General features: G+C 37.9%; 1 long non-coding RNA gene across 5 annotated transcripts in view; it reads right to left on the reverse strand.

The window, feature by feature from the left end:
• Positions 1-1260: 1260 nt before the first annotated feature.
• Gm30620 overlaps positions 1261-18651 on the reverse strand; it is a 71807-nt gene continuing 54416 nt past the window's right edge. For all 5 annotated transcript variants that reach the window (XR_386087.2, XR_386086.2, XR_001782523.1 and 2 more), the window contains one exon: positions 1261-5288. This is a non-coding gene — a long non-coding RNA (predicted gene, 30620). The remainder of the gene's footprint in view (positions 5289-18651) is intronic.

Here is an 18651-nt window from a genome sequence, read left to right on the forward strand (position 1 = left end):
ATTGTTAGAAGTTTTCAAAACTATTCTCCTTTGAGACTCAAGGCAAACTGTTGGCTGCAGTTCCTGTAGAATCAGAAAAAATATAGTATACATTCACTATATCAAGGCTCAGAGATCACAGCTCCATTCCAAAGGGAAGATGAAAATGCATCAAGGGCGGGGCTAAAGCAAAAATGGTACTCCCTAGGGAAAACACCGAATCTTGTGCTTCCACGTTGGCCATGTGGAGTGTGCGATGTCACTGTGCATGCTCCAGTGGTCTTTAAAGGTTTTAGAGGCAAGACTGCCAAAGACTATCATGAGGATGACTGTATAGAGTAGAGATTCTGTGGGGCTGTGAGAGTGGGGGAAAGAGAGGGGTGGAAAAGAACCTGTGTCCTGCCAGAGTTCCGGTGCTCTGGGCGGGCAGATGCGGGAGGACTGTGCACGCTTTCCACGCGGCCCCTGGTAGGCATCTGGCTGTGTTAAGCCACTGACCACACACGGTAGGTGGTGGACAAGGGGCAACCCCTGGTACCAGGTTCTCAGCCTCCAGCATCCCACGCTGGATATGGCAGAGGAGCTGAGAACAGAATAGGGGCCCCGGGGTGGCACTCGGGGAGGAAAGGAGGAGAGGGCATGGGGAGAGGGGGCACTGGATGGTTCCCACGCGGTTGAGAGTCCATGGTCAGGTCTGTGGCTGGAGCACAGAATGGCCTTCTGGTTGGAAGTTAGACTCCGCTCATTAGGAGAAAGTCCATCCCATCCTTCAAGCACTGCGAGCCTTGATGAGCAGAGACAGTCTATGGTTTTAGAACTTTATTGTAGAAAGGCAGGGATAAAGGAGAGAAGGTAGAAAGAGAAGAGAGAGAGAGAGAGAGGCAGGCCTTGGCCACGTGGAGAGAGGGGGAAAAGGAAAGAGAAAAAGAGGACTAGAGAGTAAGAAAGCTTAAAGAGAGTGAGGAGGGGCCAAGCAGCCCCTCTTATAGTAGGCTAGGCTGTCTTGCTGTTGCCAGGTAACTATGGGGGTGGAGACTAGCCAGAATGCCAGAAGCTTGGGACATTGTCTGCATGACTGATAGCCACAGACCTCTCCTGTGGAGGCTGTGGGGTCAGTAACTTTGACAGGAGCCAGGGCTTCAGGAGACATGATCTAATGCCTTCAGTCCCATGTAGGTGGAAATTACCACCCACCTGGTCCCACCGGGGTTCAAGATCTAAGCTCCACTGGAGACCAGGCTGTCTGTACATAGCCCATTGCCCCACAGAGATTCTACCTCATAGCAATTATAGTTTATTTCTTCTAAACAGACATCACCAAAAGGATTGTTATATTTGCTACATAATTGACCACAACAAAATTTCTCTTGCCCCTACATATAAATACCCTCCCTCATTAAATTCCCAAACTCTATAAGCGGTATAATAAATGTTATGTTTGTTAGAACAGATGTCAATATATTCACCTGATTGTCATAATAAGTGTGTAGCTCACAATGAGTGGCTCTTGGAGTTGTGCAGGCTTTAAATGTAGGGAATATATCTACCCTCCATTACAGCAGCACATACCACACCCGTAAATCCTCGGTGCTCTATGTAGGCTGTAGCAATGAACCTTAGATGATATATATATGAATATGCATGCATGCACACTTGTGTTTGCATAGGTGTACAGATATGGATATGGAGGTCAGAGTTTTCTTTTAGTTCACAACATGGGGCCAGAGAATCTAACCCAGGTCTTCAGACGTGTAAAGAAAACTTTACCTCTGAGACAGCTCACTAAGTCATGCCCTTTTAAAATCTTCATTTCTATTGCTTCTTTAGTGGATCAATCGTTTTTGCCAGAATATTGGAATTACATAGTATGCAGTATTTTCAGACCAATATTTTCATTAGTAATATTCATCTGCATTACTTATTTTTGCACAAGCCATGGAGGGAATATTTTAGAAATGAACTTTGGAATGAGTTGCCTGCTCCACATGTCAGATCACAACAGAGGGAAGGCAATAGGCAATATTAAAGGCAATAAACAATTGAAATGTACGAATCTGAGAGAAAATAATTAAGGAATTAAAGACGGTTGCTTATTATGCTGCAGCCAGGATGTGGCTCAGGACTACCATTACATTGGGAACTGGGTGACTAGCATAATACCTGGCTTTAAAAACCACACTTTGAACAGAAGACATTTTTATGACAAATAAAAGTTAACAATAAAAGTGAATGAGGAGTTCTGTGTGGTGGCACATGCCTAGAACCCCAGCACCTAGGAGAGGAGACAGGAGGACAAGAAGTTCCAAGTCCTCTTCTGCTATATAGTGATTTCAAAATTATTCTGTGCCTGCCTCAGAGGGTCCAGTGTTTAATCAAAAAGGTTAAGTCGATCTTTAAAGTCACCAACCATTACAGCGATCTCATTCTCAATACTTGAATTTTGAAAGGTTATGTTCAAAGCACAGCAAGTTTTAAGGAGTCAGAAAGGCTGTTATGTCTAGATACTAAAGGACAGGTATGAATTCATAGAGGCTTTTCTGATTCCAAAATAACATATAATTAATAACATATATTATTAAGAACCATTTTAAGACAAATCACGTTCAAGATGTATAACTTAAATACCCATGCAGAAAGAGTAATGATACACATTCAGCAAACAGCTAGCAACTTGTCCTGGCGGGTTGGGTTTCAGGCTCACCAGCAGAGCATCCTTAAGCCTTGGACCTCCAGGTCTGTATTCTCAGATGTGTGCATTGCTTACTACAGATGACACCATCCAGACTCAGCGGTGTTAGGTAGATTCCCACGGTCTTGTAGACACCAGTAAAAACTGACTTCACCAGCTCACAGGGTACAGACCTTCTTATTAGAGAGACTATAGAGATGAGAGACTGCACACAATGTGAAAGTTTTACTCTGAAAGCTGTACAGGTTTTCTTAGATCATTGAGCTCTTAGGTTTTGAAACAAAGGAAACATGTTACTGACAAGAAGCATTTTGAAAAGGCATAACACTTGGATGGGCTTTGATTTCATAGGTAAAGGGGAAACACAACTCCCTCCCTAGTTGTCTGTATTTCTATAACTGATCCATTCCCAGAAAATATTTCTTGCATGGGAAGCTAATGGGTTTTAGTGGGCATTTCAGCACCACACCCATCTCTCCACAGTGGATTATTAAAATTGATTGAATGGCTAAAAATCAATGCCTACAGGAATGCTTACTAGGTTCTGGTTATGTCATAAGAAAACTACAGATATAGCTGATTTTATTTTATTATGAATTAATAAAAGGAAAAATAGACAGGTGGATAAAACCAATGAATGCTTTGGAATGAATTGATCATAAATTACTGAAAACTATACCGAACATTCTGAACACACAGGAAACTTTTTATGAAATAAATTGCTGGCAGTGAATTTCACAAAAGTCCAAAATATTCTAACAGATTGGGAGACAAAATACAACCTACAAAATTGTAACTAGAGAAAATTTGTTCAAAAATATTGTGTGCCCAAGAAAATGGTCCCCAGAATCAACTAACCAGGGCTCAGAAGGGCTCACAAAGGTTGAACCAACAATTAGGGTGCCTGTATGGGTCTGACCTAGGTCCTCTGCATATGATGTCTTTGTGTAGATTGGTGGCCTTGTGGGCTATATAAAAATGAGAGCAGGGGCTATCTCTGATTCTTTTCCCTGATTTTGCAAACCTTTTCTCCTACCGGATTGCCTTGTCCACCTTTAATAGGAGGAAATGGGCCTAGTCTTATTGTAACTTGATATGCTATGTTTGGTTGATATTCCTGGGAGGCCTGTTCTTTTCTAAAGGGAACCAGAAGAGGAGTGGATCTTGGTAGAGAGAGTGCTTTCAGGGGAGGACTTGAGACAAGAAGGAAGGAAATCTTATATGAAAGAATAAATAATTTTAAAAATGACATGAATTTTGCAGGCAAATGGATGAAACTAGAAAAAAAATCATCCTGAGTAAAACACACTCCTAGAAAAATAAGTATACTGTGCAGTTGTTTATATTGATGATGTAGTTTAAAAAATGGCTCCTGAGCTCATGATTTAAATGATTGATCACTAGGGGTTATTGCTACTTACAGGGATTAGGAGGTGTGGCCAATTGGAGGAAGTATGTCTCTAAGGCTTAAGGACCCAAGCCAGGCCCAGTGTCTCTCTCTTCTTGTTGTCTGCAGATTCATATGTAAAACTCTCAGCTCCTCCAGCACCATGTCTGCCTATGTGCCCCCATGCTTTCTACCATGATGATAGCACACCAAGTCTCTGATACTGTAATCAAGTTCTTCTACTTTGATGCTTTTCTTTATAAGGACAAAATTGTTGTATGCCAATAGATCCCCCAAATCATCAGGATTTATAAGTTCTGTGTTTAAAGAAAATAATGAAAATAAAATAAAAACATCTTTTATCTCAGAAACACCTTCAGCTGAAAAAAATCATTAACAGTTATCAAAATCAACTCACAGCATTAACAATCCCCTACTTTGAGAACTGGTGTTTTCAGACAGTTCTAATTATAATGAAGTGGTATCAGAAACAAAAGCAGTGTGTCTGCCTCAGACAGAATTCTTAGGATGCATTAAATTTAACTCCACAGCATATTTGGTTCTAGTTTCACATTTGATAGATTTTCAGCATCACATCTACAGGAAAGCAATGCTTATTAATGCTGATTTATCTTGGGGCTTTAATTTAAAGATTTCAATATCCTTGTTGACTCTGGTAATTTTCAACATGGACTAGAAATAATGACTGTGTCTATGACACATTGAGTACTTTTATGCTTTCTCTTTCTCTCTGATGGTGGCACAAAATATGTAAGTGTAAGGGATATGTAGTGAGCCTGCTATTTACAAATAAAACAAAATGTACAGGCTTTTGTGTGAACTCCAAATAAACAAGAATTTAATGTTCTTATTGTCAGATGTCAGCCACAGAGACAATTTGAGGCAGTTAACTTGTCCTTAGTAGATGAACATTGAATATAAATACACACACACAAACACACACACACCACATATAGACACACACACACACACACACACACACACACACACACACACACACACACACACACACGGTGTATAACGTCAAGAAAGAAGTATTTCCAATTGCTGATCTATTATGCACTTATTACCATGCTTTCTGTATCTCAGCTGCAGCCGACTAGAGATCCACCAGTCTTCACATAACAGTGCATTGCTCCTTTGTGGAAGGAAGCTTCCAATCTCAATGGGTCTGCAATAATGAGATCCACTTGGTGAAATTCTTCTTAACACCTTAAGAAGAAATAATAGGATGCATGGGAATAGGATTTCCATAACATCTCAGCACCAACATGGCATAAATCATAGGCAAGCTGTATATAATAAATAGCAATATTTGCACAGAACATTTAGCTGCAGTGCACTGTGGAGCTACTGCAGGAAATGTATTCTGTCTACCTCACTTTTAGGCTATCACATCGTGCAATGCATTCACTTTAGAGCAGAGCAGCTACAGGCAGAAGGAAAACAGCCAGCAATGAATGCACAGCAGAGGCAAAAGTTTTTGCTACTTTTCCAAAGCTGTTGTTACATACAAATTAAGGCCAAACCTAAAAATGAAGGGAAAAAATATTTTTTATTTTGCATTTTCATATATTTAATGACATTTTTAAGAAACAGAAAGGTTTTCTTAAAATTTTAATTTATCAAGATATAAAAAGTATCAAATTTACATATTTTCTAAAGAAATATGGAATACTCTACTCTATTCTTTGATTTTATTGTATTGAATAACCCCTTACTAGATTCCTTAGACAATCACTGTATGTCACAAAGTTAATACTTACATTCTTTATCACAGAGAAAAATGGAAAAATAAAAGAGAAGGGAAGAAAGAAAGGAAAATAAATTAATTGGGTGCCTTTGTGGTGTGGAATAGATTTGTATTTAATATTTGATTAACAGAGAGCACTGGACACTATTATGATAATTGTCCTCACTTGAGATGAAAGGTGAGAAGGTGAGGGTTAAAGAATATAATTAATTCACTTGGAGTCATGGGCCATGAGGCCTCCAGTTGATGAGTAGTTTCTATTTAGATTAAACTACTACTTAATGAGTGGATTTTTTTTGGCAGGCATCATTTGCTGCAACAAAGACATGGAGGTGATTCACAAAGTTGAATTGAAATTCAAATGAAAATACAAAATATAGTGTATCATGATAGGTGTTTTAATAAAGGCAGGGTGGTTTTTGCAAAGGATAAAATGAATGGTGGTGTTTTTTGTAGACTGGACAGGTTAGGTCATTTTCAGAAAATAATAGCTGACCAAAGACAAGACATGTAAGTACGAATGATGTGAAATGCTTTGATTGTATTGTTCTAAGGTAAGGAAAAAATTACAAAGTTTGACATAGAAACCTAACCAACCCAAGGAACAGGAAGAGGATATTCTTGAGGAAGTAAGAGAATCAAGACAAAATTGCTGAATTGGAACAAACTGTGAACCAGTTTCTTGTGATCCAGTAGACTATGGTTGGTTGTTGATATTTTATTTACAATACACTGAAACCCAATTTTGCTTTAACCTTTTAAAATGTTACTGAAATTAACTTTGAAAAATAGACTGAAGAACTTCTGGTATGGGTAACGTGTGACATAAAAACAGAATAAATTTCATACTAGCTTCAGCAAAAAGACATGGACAAGACACACAAATCATTTGTTTGAGTACATTAGATAGAGAGCTGACAAAACACGGGAAATGGTGAGCTTTGAACCGTAAGTGCTGACACCCATGTAAGGGAGTCAGATGTGTGGAACAGCTTTTCAGCAAGAAGCACTTAAGAGAGTGAGAAGCTGAGCAGAAATGTGGCATTCCTCTGTAGCTAGAAGGAAGTTTGCACTTCGGCATCTCCCCAAAGTAAGGTGCTCTCACAGAAATGACACTGTGGGTGGAAACGTGAAAGAATTGTATTTTATCTGAAAGCATGAATCAGAAATAGACAGATGTCAAATTTACGGAAATATGGCTACAACTATTGCAACCCCTGTAACTTAGCTGAAACGAACATAAGCCAGCTCATAGTCCTTCTCTAGATGAAAGTGACAGACATTCTGTACATCTTTTCTTATAGACAGAATCTTTTCTTATAGACATCCAACTTGAATTAGATTTCTCATTTACTATTTGTTTATTTGTTTACTTACAATTCTCCAATGACTAACAGTGCTAACAGTTTTATTGGCTCTTAAGGTCCTTTCTCATCTTCATTGAAGAACTCCTTGCACAAATTATTTTCTCAAATTTATTTAGGTTATATGTCTCCTTGGTTTTCAGTGTGTATTTTTCTTCCACAGATTTTCTGATATAGAGTTTGCAATATTTTTCTTCACTTTCTTGGTATACTTATAGCTTTATATTATTCTAAGTAATTAAAGCTTTTAATTTCAACTAAATCAAATTCATATGAGTTTATATTTGTCGCATAGGAGTTTAGTTTGGAGCCTGTGAGATGGCTTAGTGAATAAAAACAATTAAAATCAACCTTAAAGATATGGATTGAATTTATGAAATCTACACAATAGAAGGCAAAAACTGACTCCCACAAACAGTCACACAGATGTGCACACACACACACACACACACACACACACACACACACTTCATACTCACTAACTATATAAATAAACAAAACATTTTAGTGTTATATTTAGAAAAGCTTTGCCTTATACAAGTCAGAATGATTTATCTGTCTAGTTTTGTAGTTTCAGCATTTACTTTTTACTACTGAGATTCATTTAGAATTAATTTTGTATGTGGCATGAGAAATTGTTTTCATTTCACTTGGATACCATTGTTCTGTAGAAAATTTTCCCCAAGAACATTGTTTTGCAAGATAATACACAGAATAGCAACAGCTAAATGAAATCAAAACCATTCCTTTCATTCTTGATATTTTCTATTAATGAGTTTTTCTTTTTCCTGGTGTTCTCTTTATCTGTGTTTAACATGTTAATCACATTCTTTACTTCAGGCCTTGGTTATTGTCATTTAATTCTAGGATTTCCAATAGTTTCTTTTCCTTTTTTCCTTCCTTCCTTCCTTCCTTCCTTCCTCCCTCCCTCCCTCCTCCCTCCTCCCTCCCTCCTCTCTCTTTTTTTCCTTTTTGTTTTTTTTTTCTCTGCCATGTTTCCTAGTTGTTCTCTGCTTCTTTTATGCTGTGTAGGTAATGAGTTAATATGGATCTTACATTTCTATTCTCTATTATTTTTCATTATTTTATCACATTGTTTTACCCTTTTTCTTTTATTTGTTTGCTGTGTATATGTTCCTTAGAGTGGTGGTTTATATGGACATCCCTAGATTCAAAGACTGAGAAAAGGCTGCAAGGAGTCAGATCATTTGGGGCATGTGGAATACATATTGGATAAAACTCACATACTGAGTGAATTTAAACTGAGCAATTTGGGGTTATTTGGTAAACTAAAAATATTTTTAAATTTCTATTCCTTCTTCCCAAACATCTCTTTTACTTCAACATTAAAATCCCTCAACCTTTAACTATTCCACCATCCATTTTTTCCTCCCAAATTTTGGCAACCACCAATCCATCTTTTGCTTCTATGCATTTATCTACTCTAAATATTTCGAACCAATGGGACCAAACAATGTGTATTCTGATGTGTTTGTTTTCTTTAAATTAGTATATGGCTTTCAGAATTGATTAGCATTATAAATTTGAGCATTGAGTCATGAATTTTTGAGGCTTACAAATACTACACTGATAGGGGGTTCCTGGGGGGGATTGGGAAAAGAGATAACACTTGAAATATAAGTAAATAAAATATCCAATAAAAAAATACTACACTATATGTTATAAACATTAACGTCCATAATTTGTTGATGGACATGTGGGCTCTTTTAATTTTGGGCTATTATAAATAGTGCTCACATGCGTATGCTTAGACACACAGACATAGAGACACATAGACGACATCAACAACAATAGCAACACAGACATATACTACACAGGCATACACACATGGAGACATAGATGCATACACACACATGCACACACACACACACACACACACACAGAGAGAATATATACACAGAGAAAAACCAAGACACATACCTACACACATACATGTATACACATAAATACGTACACATGTACACACACAGACAGGTGAATGGAGGCATATGTAGACAGATATACACATGGAGACCATCACAGACACACAGACATACAAATACACAATGACACATATATACACAGACACAGAGACAGACACACATGTGCACAGAGACACATCTACAGAGAGACATGCCATATACAAAGAAACACACAGACAAACAGAAATGCAGACACACACACACACAGAGAGAGAGAGAGAGAGAAACAAAGACATAGACATGAGATCAAGCTTCATTTTGTAGCTGTTCCCTGTTTACTGAGTCCTCTGGAGAAAGCTTAGCTGCCCTAGCAAGCCTGCTATGCATGGAGCCTACATTTTATAGCTACCTCTCCTTCTACCATCCTCAGACCTGCTGAGCCTGAGCCATACAGGTAAGGTGGTCTTCCCTCACCCATTTTTCTTGCTCGCTGAGTCCCCTTAGCATGTCAAGCTGCCCTGAGCAGCCTGATAGCTCAGATGGCTCTCCATTCTCCTGACACCTCTCTGCCCACTTTCATCTGATCTACAGCTCCTGAAGCATACAAACCTGCTGATGCTTAACCAAACAGACCTGCAAGGATACCCATAAAAAGCATGCCACACTAGAACCATCAAAGTTAACCCCCTTCCTGATACCTACTACTATAGGAACATCCGGGGACCAAAGCCATCCAAATGGCTAAAGGGCCTTGAAAGAAGACAATCAGCAAAAGCCAAGGCAACATGACACCTACAAAACACAGTTATCCTACAACAGCAAGCTCTGGGTATCCTAACAGAACCTATGCACAATAAAATGATCTAAAATACACTTATAAATATTATGGAGGCCTTTAAAGATAAAGTGAATTAATCCCTTAAAGAAATACAGAAAAATATAATCAAACAGGTAGAGCTCTTTAAGAAGGAAACAAATCCCTTAAAGATATACAGGAAAATACAATTAAGTAAGTTAAGGAAATAAATAAACAGTGCAAGACCTGAAAGTGGAAATGGATGCCATAAATATAACACAAACTGAGGGAATCCTGGAGAGTGAAAATCCTGGTGGTGGAGGGAAGAGAACAGGAGCAACAGATATAAGTAAGTATCACAAACAGAATACAGGAGATGGAAAACAGAATCTCAGGTGTAGAAGATACAATAGAAGAAATTGATACATCAGTGAAAGAAAATGTTAAATCTAAAAAATTCCTGGCCAAAAATACTTGGGAAATCTGGGACACTATAAAAATACATAAACAGAAATGGGTGCTCACAGCCATCCATTGGATGGAGCACAGGGTCCCCAATGAAGGACCTAGAGAAAGTACCCAAGGAGCTGAAGGGGTTTGCAGCCCCATAGGAGGAACCACAATATGAACTAACCAGTAACCCCAGGGCTCCCTGGGACTAAACCACCAATCAAAGAAAACACATGGTGGGACTTATGGCTCTAGCTGCATATGTAGCAGAGAATGACTTAGTCATCAATGGGAAGAGAGGCCCTTGGTCCTGTGAAGGTTCTATGCCCCAGTATAGGAGAATGCTAGGGCCAGGAAGCAGGAGTGGCTAGGTTGGGGAGCAGGGGGAAGGGAAAGAGGATAGGGGATTTTCAAAGGGGAAAGTAGGAAAGGGGATAACATTTGAGATGTAAATAAAGAAAATATATAATATCTATCTCTATCTATCCTTGAAAAAATGACATAACCTAATAATAATATGAATAGCAAAAGGTGAAGAGTCACAGCTCAGAAAATATTTTAGGCAAAATCATAGAAGAAAACTTCCCCAACCTAAAGAAAGAGGTGCCTATGAACATGTAAGAAGCTTGTAGAAAATCTATTAGACTGTACCAGAAAAGAAAATCCTCCCACTCCATAATAATCAAACAACAAAATCTATACAACAAAGAAAAATATTAAAAGCAGCAATGGAAAACAGGCAGGTAATATACAAAGTCAGACCTATCAGAATTATACCTGACTTCTCAACAGAGAAGCTAACTTTAAAAGCTAAAAGGGCCTGGACAGATATCTTACAACAGCTAAAAACTCACAGATGCCAACAAAGACTGATATAACCAACAAACTCTCAATCAACGTAAATGGAGAAAATAAGGATATTTCAAGATAAATCCAAATTCAACAAATATCTATGCACAAATACAACACTACAGAAGATACTGGAAAGGAAACTCCAATCCAAAGAGGATATCTACATCCAAGACAATACAGGAAATACATAATTCCATACCAGCAAAAGCAAGGAAACTGCACACACAAGGAGACAGACATACAGGCATGCATGCACACACACACACACACGCACTCATGCACACACACACACACACACACACACACACTCCACCACCACCAATATCAAAATAATAGGAAATAACAATTACTGGTCATTAATATTTCTCAACATCAATGTGCTCAATTACCCAATAAAAAGACACAAGCTAATAGAGTGGATGTGAAAACAGGAACATTATTCTGCTCCATAGAAGAAACACACCTCAGTGATAAAGAACACTTGAACACTCTAGGAAAAAAAAAAAAAAGAATCAAGCACACAAAAGAGGAGTAGAAGGAAGGAAATAATCAAAATCAGGACTGAAATCAATCAGTTAGAAATAAAGAAAACAATGCAAAGAATCAATAAAACCAAGAGCTGGTTTTTTGAAAAAATTAACAAGGTAGAAAAATCCTCAGCCAAACTAACTAAAAAACAAAGCAATAGTATCCAAATAAATAGAATCAGAAATGTAATGGGAGATATAACAACAGACACTAAGGAAGTTGAAAGCCACAAGCACCATGACACCTAAACCGCACAAACACTTTATTTGGCTTCTGAGTATTTTATTGAATATTTTTCAATCAATGTTCATAAAAAATTGAGGGACACACCAAAAATATTATTTATTATAGTCAAGAAGCCTTCATCTAAAGGACACATGGATGGTTCAATATACAGAAATCTATCAAGGTAATCCATCATATAAACCAACTGAAAGAAAAACAGATCATATGATAATCTCATTAGATGTTGAATAAAAACCTTTGACAAATCAAACCTCCCTTCATGTTAAAAGTATTCTAGAGAACAAAGATACAAGGCACAAACTAATCGTAATCAAAGCAATATACAGCAAGCCAATAACCAATATCAAGTTAATGGAGAGAAAATTAAAGCAATTTCCTTAAAACCAGGAACTCTCTCAGAGAACTTCAATATAGTACTTGAAGTCCTAGCCAAAGAAGTAAGACAACCAAAGGGGATCAACAGATTACAACTCCTCAAAGTCTTCAAAGTATTGCTATTTGCAGATGATATGGTCCCTCAGCAACATAGATGATCCCAAAAATTGTATAAGAGAACTCCTACAGCTGATAAGCAGTATTCAGCTGCAGATGGATTCAAAATTAACTCATAGACATCAGTAGCCTTCCTTTATACAAATGATAAACTGGTCAAGAAAGAAATTCCGGAGACAACACCTTTACAATAGCCACAGATAATATAAAATATCTTGGTATAGCTCTAACCAAGCAAGTGAAAGATCTATATGACAAGAACTTTAAATCCCAGAAGAATGAAATTGAATAAGATATCAGAAGATGGAATGATATTCCATGCTCTTGGATAAGTAGGACTAACATATTGAAAATTGCCATCTCACCAAAAGGAATCTACAGATTCAATACAATCCCCATCAAAGTTTCAGCATAGTTCTTGAAAGAGCAATTCTCACCTTCATACTGAAGAACAAAAACCCAGGATAGCCAAAAAAATCCTGAAGAGTAAATGAAATTCAGTAGTAACATCATCATCACTAAACCTCAAGCAATATACAGGGCACTAGAGATTAAAAAATAAAAACCCACATGGTATTGGTACATAAAGAAATGCATTGATCAATGGAATCAAATCAAAATCACAGAAGCAAATCCATATACCTATGGTCAGTTGATTTTTGATAAAGAACCCAAAACCATAAAGTGGAGAAATGAAAGTATCTTTAACAAATTGTGCTGGTAAAACTGAATGTCTACATGTAGAGGAATGCAGATAGATCTACAGTTATCACCCTGCACAAAACTCAAGTCTAGTGGATCAAAAACCTCAACATAAAACTGGATACATCTCATAGAAGAGAAAAAGGAAAATACCCTTGAATGCATTGGTACAGGAGACAATTTCTTGAACAGAACTCCAATATCAAGTTGATAAATAGTACCTCATGGAACTGCAAATCTTCTCTACAGCAAAGACAATGTGAATAGGACAAAATGGCAACCTACAGATCGCCAAGGGATCCTCATCAACCAGACATCTGACAGAGGGCTAATATCCAATATTAAAGAACTGAAGAAGATAAACAAAATAACCCAAATAACCTAATTTAAAAATGGGGCACATATGCTCCAGTACAGGGGAATGCCAGGACCAGGAAGTGGGAGTGGGTGGATTGGGGAGCAGAGCTGTGGGAAGGCATAGGGAACTTTGGAGATATCATTTGAAATGTAAATGAGCTGAGCAGAGAATTCTCAATAGAGGACTCTCTAATGGCTGAGAAGCACATAAAGAAATGTTCGAAGTCCTTCATCATTGGGCAAACTCAAATAAAAAAACTGAGATTCCATCTTACACAGGTCAGAATGGCTAAGATCAAAAGCTCAATTGATAGAAGATGCTGGCAAGAATGTGAAGCAAACAGAACACTCATCCACTGCTGGTGGGAGTACAAACTTATACAACTACTTTGGAAATCAATTTGGCAGTTTCTCAGAAAAGTGGTAATATATTATTCTACCTCAAGATCCAGCTATAACATTTCTGAGCATACCCAAAAGATGTTCCACCATCCCACAAAGGCACTTACTCAACTATGTTCATAGCTGCTTTCTTCCAAATAGCCAGAAACTGGAGACAACAGAGATGCCCTTCAACTGAAGAATGGATTAAAATGATATTGTTCTTCTACACAATGAAATACCATTCAGCTATTAGAAACACAGACATCATGAAATTTACAGGCAAACGGAACCATCTTGAGAATATCATCTTGAGTGAGGTAACCCAGTTTCAAAAGAACTTGCATAGTATGTATGCACTGATAAGTGGATATTAGCCATAAAATACAGATATCATGCTGCAATCCACAGACCCAAAGAAGCTAAACAAGGATTGCATGAGCAAGAATGGCTGAATCGCACTTAGAAAGGGGAATAAAGTAGTTAAAAGAGGCAGGAAGAGGGAGGGAACTAGAAAGGTGGAGGGATGAGTAGGGGAACGAAGGAGTCAGGATCAGGTGTGGGAAGGACAGGAGAGCTGGCTAGAAGGCCTTGAAAATGAATGGAAATCTAAAACTGATGGGGGTGATGAGGTGAGGAGTATCTCCAGGATGGGACAGAGATCAGGGATAAGGGAGGTGCCCAAGAATCAGTGGAAGTGACCTTAGCTGTGACTTACTACATTGGGAATATGGAACCTTAAGAAGTCACCCCTGTACCCAGGCAGGAACCCCAGGGGAGCAATAGAAATGTCAACTCATCCACAAAATTTTCAATCCAAAAATGTATCCTGCCTACAAGTAATTCTGGCATGGGGGCAGGAGTAGAGATGTTGGCCAACAAATAACCTGCCCAACTTGAGACCCATCCTATCCTTGACATGATTAATGATACTCTGTTATCCCTGCAAATAGGTGTTTAGCATGGCTGTCATCTGAGAAGTTGCATGTAGCAGCTGACTCAGACAAATGCAGACACCCATAACCAGTGGGTGGAGCTTAGAAACTCTTATGGAAGAACAGAAGGAAGAATTGCAGACCCTAAGGGGATAGGAACTCCACAGGAAGGTTGACAGAGTCAACTAACCTGGGAACCTTGAGTGTCTCAGATACTGAACCACCAACCAAAGAATATACATGGGCTAGACCTAGGATTATCCAAACACATGTAGCAGATGTGCAACTTTGTCTTCGTGCAGGTCCCAAACAACTGGAGTAAGTTCTATCCCCAAAGCTGTTGCCTGTACTTGTGTGACATATGTTCTTCTAGCTAGACTTCCTTGTCTGGCCTCAGTGGGAGAGAAGACACCTAGTCTTACAGAGACTTGATGTGCCAGGTTGGTAGAATACACATTGGGCTCCTACCTGCTCATACAAGAAGGTGAGGGGGAATTCGGGAAGAACTGTTGGGGGGTGGCTGGAAGGGGGAAGAGTGGGACATAAATTGAATAAGTAAAATAATAACAATAATAAAAATGGTAATAATAATAGTAGTAATAACAACAATAATAAATCTGCCAAAATAGAATACATAGCCAAAAGGTATGCAAGATGTGATGCATTAACCAGGTTACAAGCATGTTAACCAATGGTGGTAAAGGTGACAAACATTATCAATTCGGGCTGGAACAAGAAATTACAGACAGCAACTTTATATAATCATTGTGAACGTTCTGGAGGATCAGAAAAGCCAGAGAGATTTCAGTGGGAATTAAAATTTAGTATGGGTTCCGCTCCTTGCCCTTGTTGGTGTTTCCCAACAGAGGACTATAATGAGAGCATGATTTGGGGAAGTGGAGCTTTTGTAGAAAAGACAGAATTTTAGTGTTGAAAGTTTTCAAAAGAGACAAAGCAGAAATGAAGGGCTCCCAGAAGGAGACAATGTGGAGGGAGACTCCAGCTATCATGATCTGATCTGTGGTCATTCTAGATCTTATGTTCAGACTCCCACCTCCAAAGTGACTATGTTTGGAAGAGGGAACTGAATTGTGTTTTGTTTTGATAGATAAAGCCCAATGAAGTCTTAAGAGTGAGACCCTAATTTTATAAGCAAGGGTTGTCAGAAATAAAAAAGAGAGAGCAGGAAGCAAATACTCTCTATAAACACTGAGAAAGGTCATATGAAGATGGCAACTTGAAGGCTAATGAAAGAGTTTACCCAGGACACCAATCATGGTATGATCTTGATGTGGGAATCATATCCTGAACAATTGCAGATAGATAGATAGATAGATAGAGTGATTGATTGATTGATTGATTGATTGATTTTATTTATCAGCATATGGTATTTGGCTATGGTAGCCTTGGAAAGCTATTATGCATTTACTTGAACTCTGTCAGAAATCTCTGGGTGCCCAATAAATCATACATGTGGGTATGATTCAAAGTAATTTTCAGCAAAAGGATACAAAAATCAGAACTGAGATAGGAGTTGTCACCCTCTACTAGGAGCACGTTTTGAACCATATTAGACTTCTTATCTCTTTTGAGCAGCTCATTCAGCATCAGGTCTATGCAATGTCTCCAATCTTTGGTTCCCGAATTGCAGCCTGAGTGGGTTTCTTAGCTCAGTATGGTAGTGAGCAAGATGAATTTGATGTTACCACAATGTGTGCTGGGTACCACACATTGAATACGTATATCAAATATCATATACTGGAACTTAATTTCCAATTTTATGTGTCATGAAAATGCAACTTACAAGAAATGGTGATGAATCTATATTATCAGAGTTGGGTCTCTATGATCAGACTGGTAGTAGTTATGAGCTGGCATTCTGGTCCTATAATGGCACGCCACGGTCTCCACTATGTTAGTAAGCAATGAGAAGTTACTAATCATACTCTAAGAAGATGTAACTGCCATTCTTCAGATCCTTCAGACAAATGCATTTACTATTTTCAAACTATGCAACAAAAATTAACCAAGATATGACAGCTCTTTTGAAGTCTACTCTTTTATGCCAAACTGATAGAAGGTTAGTAAAAAATTGTAAATCATTTGTAATTTCATCTTCTCCTTATTCCATTCCATTAAAAGAATTTTAATAATTCTTATATGCCATAGGACTCCTCCCTAGAACTGTTCACTTTTAGGACAATAAAGATCACTTGGTGACTAAAGTACTTGCTGGCAAAATATGAATGAACCTGAATTTGAATTCTGTGAATCTACATGAAGACTGCTGTGGTAGTTAGGCTATATAGAAATGAGAGATGGAGGAAGAAGAATTCTGGAAAGCTAATAATGAGGCTGGCCTCTGCTTTTCATTTGAGTACAACTGCATTCTCATACACACACACAAACAGATATACATGTATAATACATTCTCATTTCCACCAGACACACACACAACACACATATATGCACAAAATTATTTATACAACTATTTGGTTTTCTAATTTTTTTAGTTTGCTAATGTATTTAGAACAATTTAATTAGCCATTGTACATTGCTTTCAAAGCTAGAGTATGAATGTTTAATAATTTTATCTTCATAAAATAATATTAGTTTTATACTATTTTCTATACAGAGCAAATATTTTGTGCTTCTCTATCAGTAACAAAAATAAAAGTAAAATAAATAATATCTAGAAAGCAGAGATGAATTTCATCTCTATTATAAATAATTTTAACAGGCATATTTTGAGGAAAGATAAATGAAATATCCAGCTCAAAATTACTCTTCTTCAAAATACTTCAGTGTGTTTTGTAGGAATAAACTTATTTGCTGACACATTTTCAAGCTTTTAAAAATTTTAATCATTTTTTGGGGAAATACATCATTATTAAAACACCCAAGGACAGCAAACATATCATTATATGCAGATGGTGATCCAGGAAGGCAGAAAATGATTCTTCTCCATTAAATGAGAAAAATTATGCCAGGTTTTCACGAGGCCATGCTCCCAAACAAGATGACTGTGCAGCAGACTAGGCTCATTTGCTTATTTTGCAGATATGGTAGCAGTCATCTTGCTAAAACTGAAAGAGCATCTCCAGGATGCATGTAGGAAAGCTAGCTGCCCAGGAACTAGGGAAGTACTTGATACACAGCAGGTGACCCATGATTGATTTTCTTAAGGTAGCATAGAAAGCAAGAGGGCATGTCCTACTGAGTGTGTACATTACTCACTATTGTCTGAAGATTCTATTTCTATACATGAAAATCCTAAGGGACTTAAACTATGGCAACATAGCACTTTCTCCTTCTGCAATCAGAATACAGGGTAGCTTGTCTTGTAAAGCATGGATGCTCTTAATATTGTCCTAAAGTTCAAGTTTGACTCATTTGGCTGATGAATGGCCATTGGGATACAATAAAACTGAAGGTGCTTGGAGTGATAAGCAAGGTTTGTGCACACCCGTGTTGTATGTATGGGTGTTCATACATTAGAGTCTGTTGAGATTTGGATCAGTTCCAAAGCACAGAGCTCAATAATGACAAAGCTAAAGTGAAAGAGCCCCACGGACCAGGAAGCTTTGTTCTTTCTTGCACAACGATTATGAATATAGGTTTTAGAAATATATTGCTATAAAATCAAACCTAAGCTTTGTCATGTAGTTGATGTCAGGGATACATGGAAGCTGATTTCTAGATCTTAGCTTCCTTACCGGACAGGAATAGTAATGTCTATTTTCTTAGAGAACTGTGAAGTTTAAACACAAAATTGCAAAGTTCTCTGCACAGCCTTT

Source organism: Mus musculus, chromosome 18, assembly GCF_000001635.26.
Source record: "Mus musculus strain C57BL/6J chromosome 18, GRCm38.p6 C57BL/6J".
Classification (NCBI taxonomy): Eukaryota; Metazoa; Chordata; class Mammalia; order Rodentia; family Muridae; genus Mus; species Mus musculus.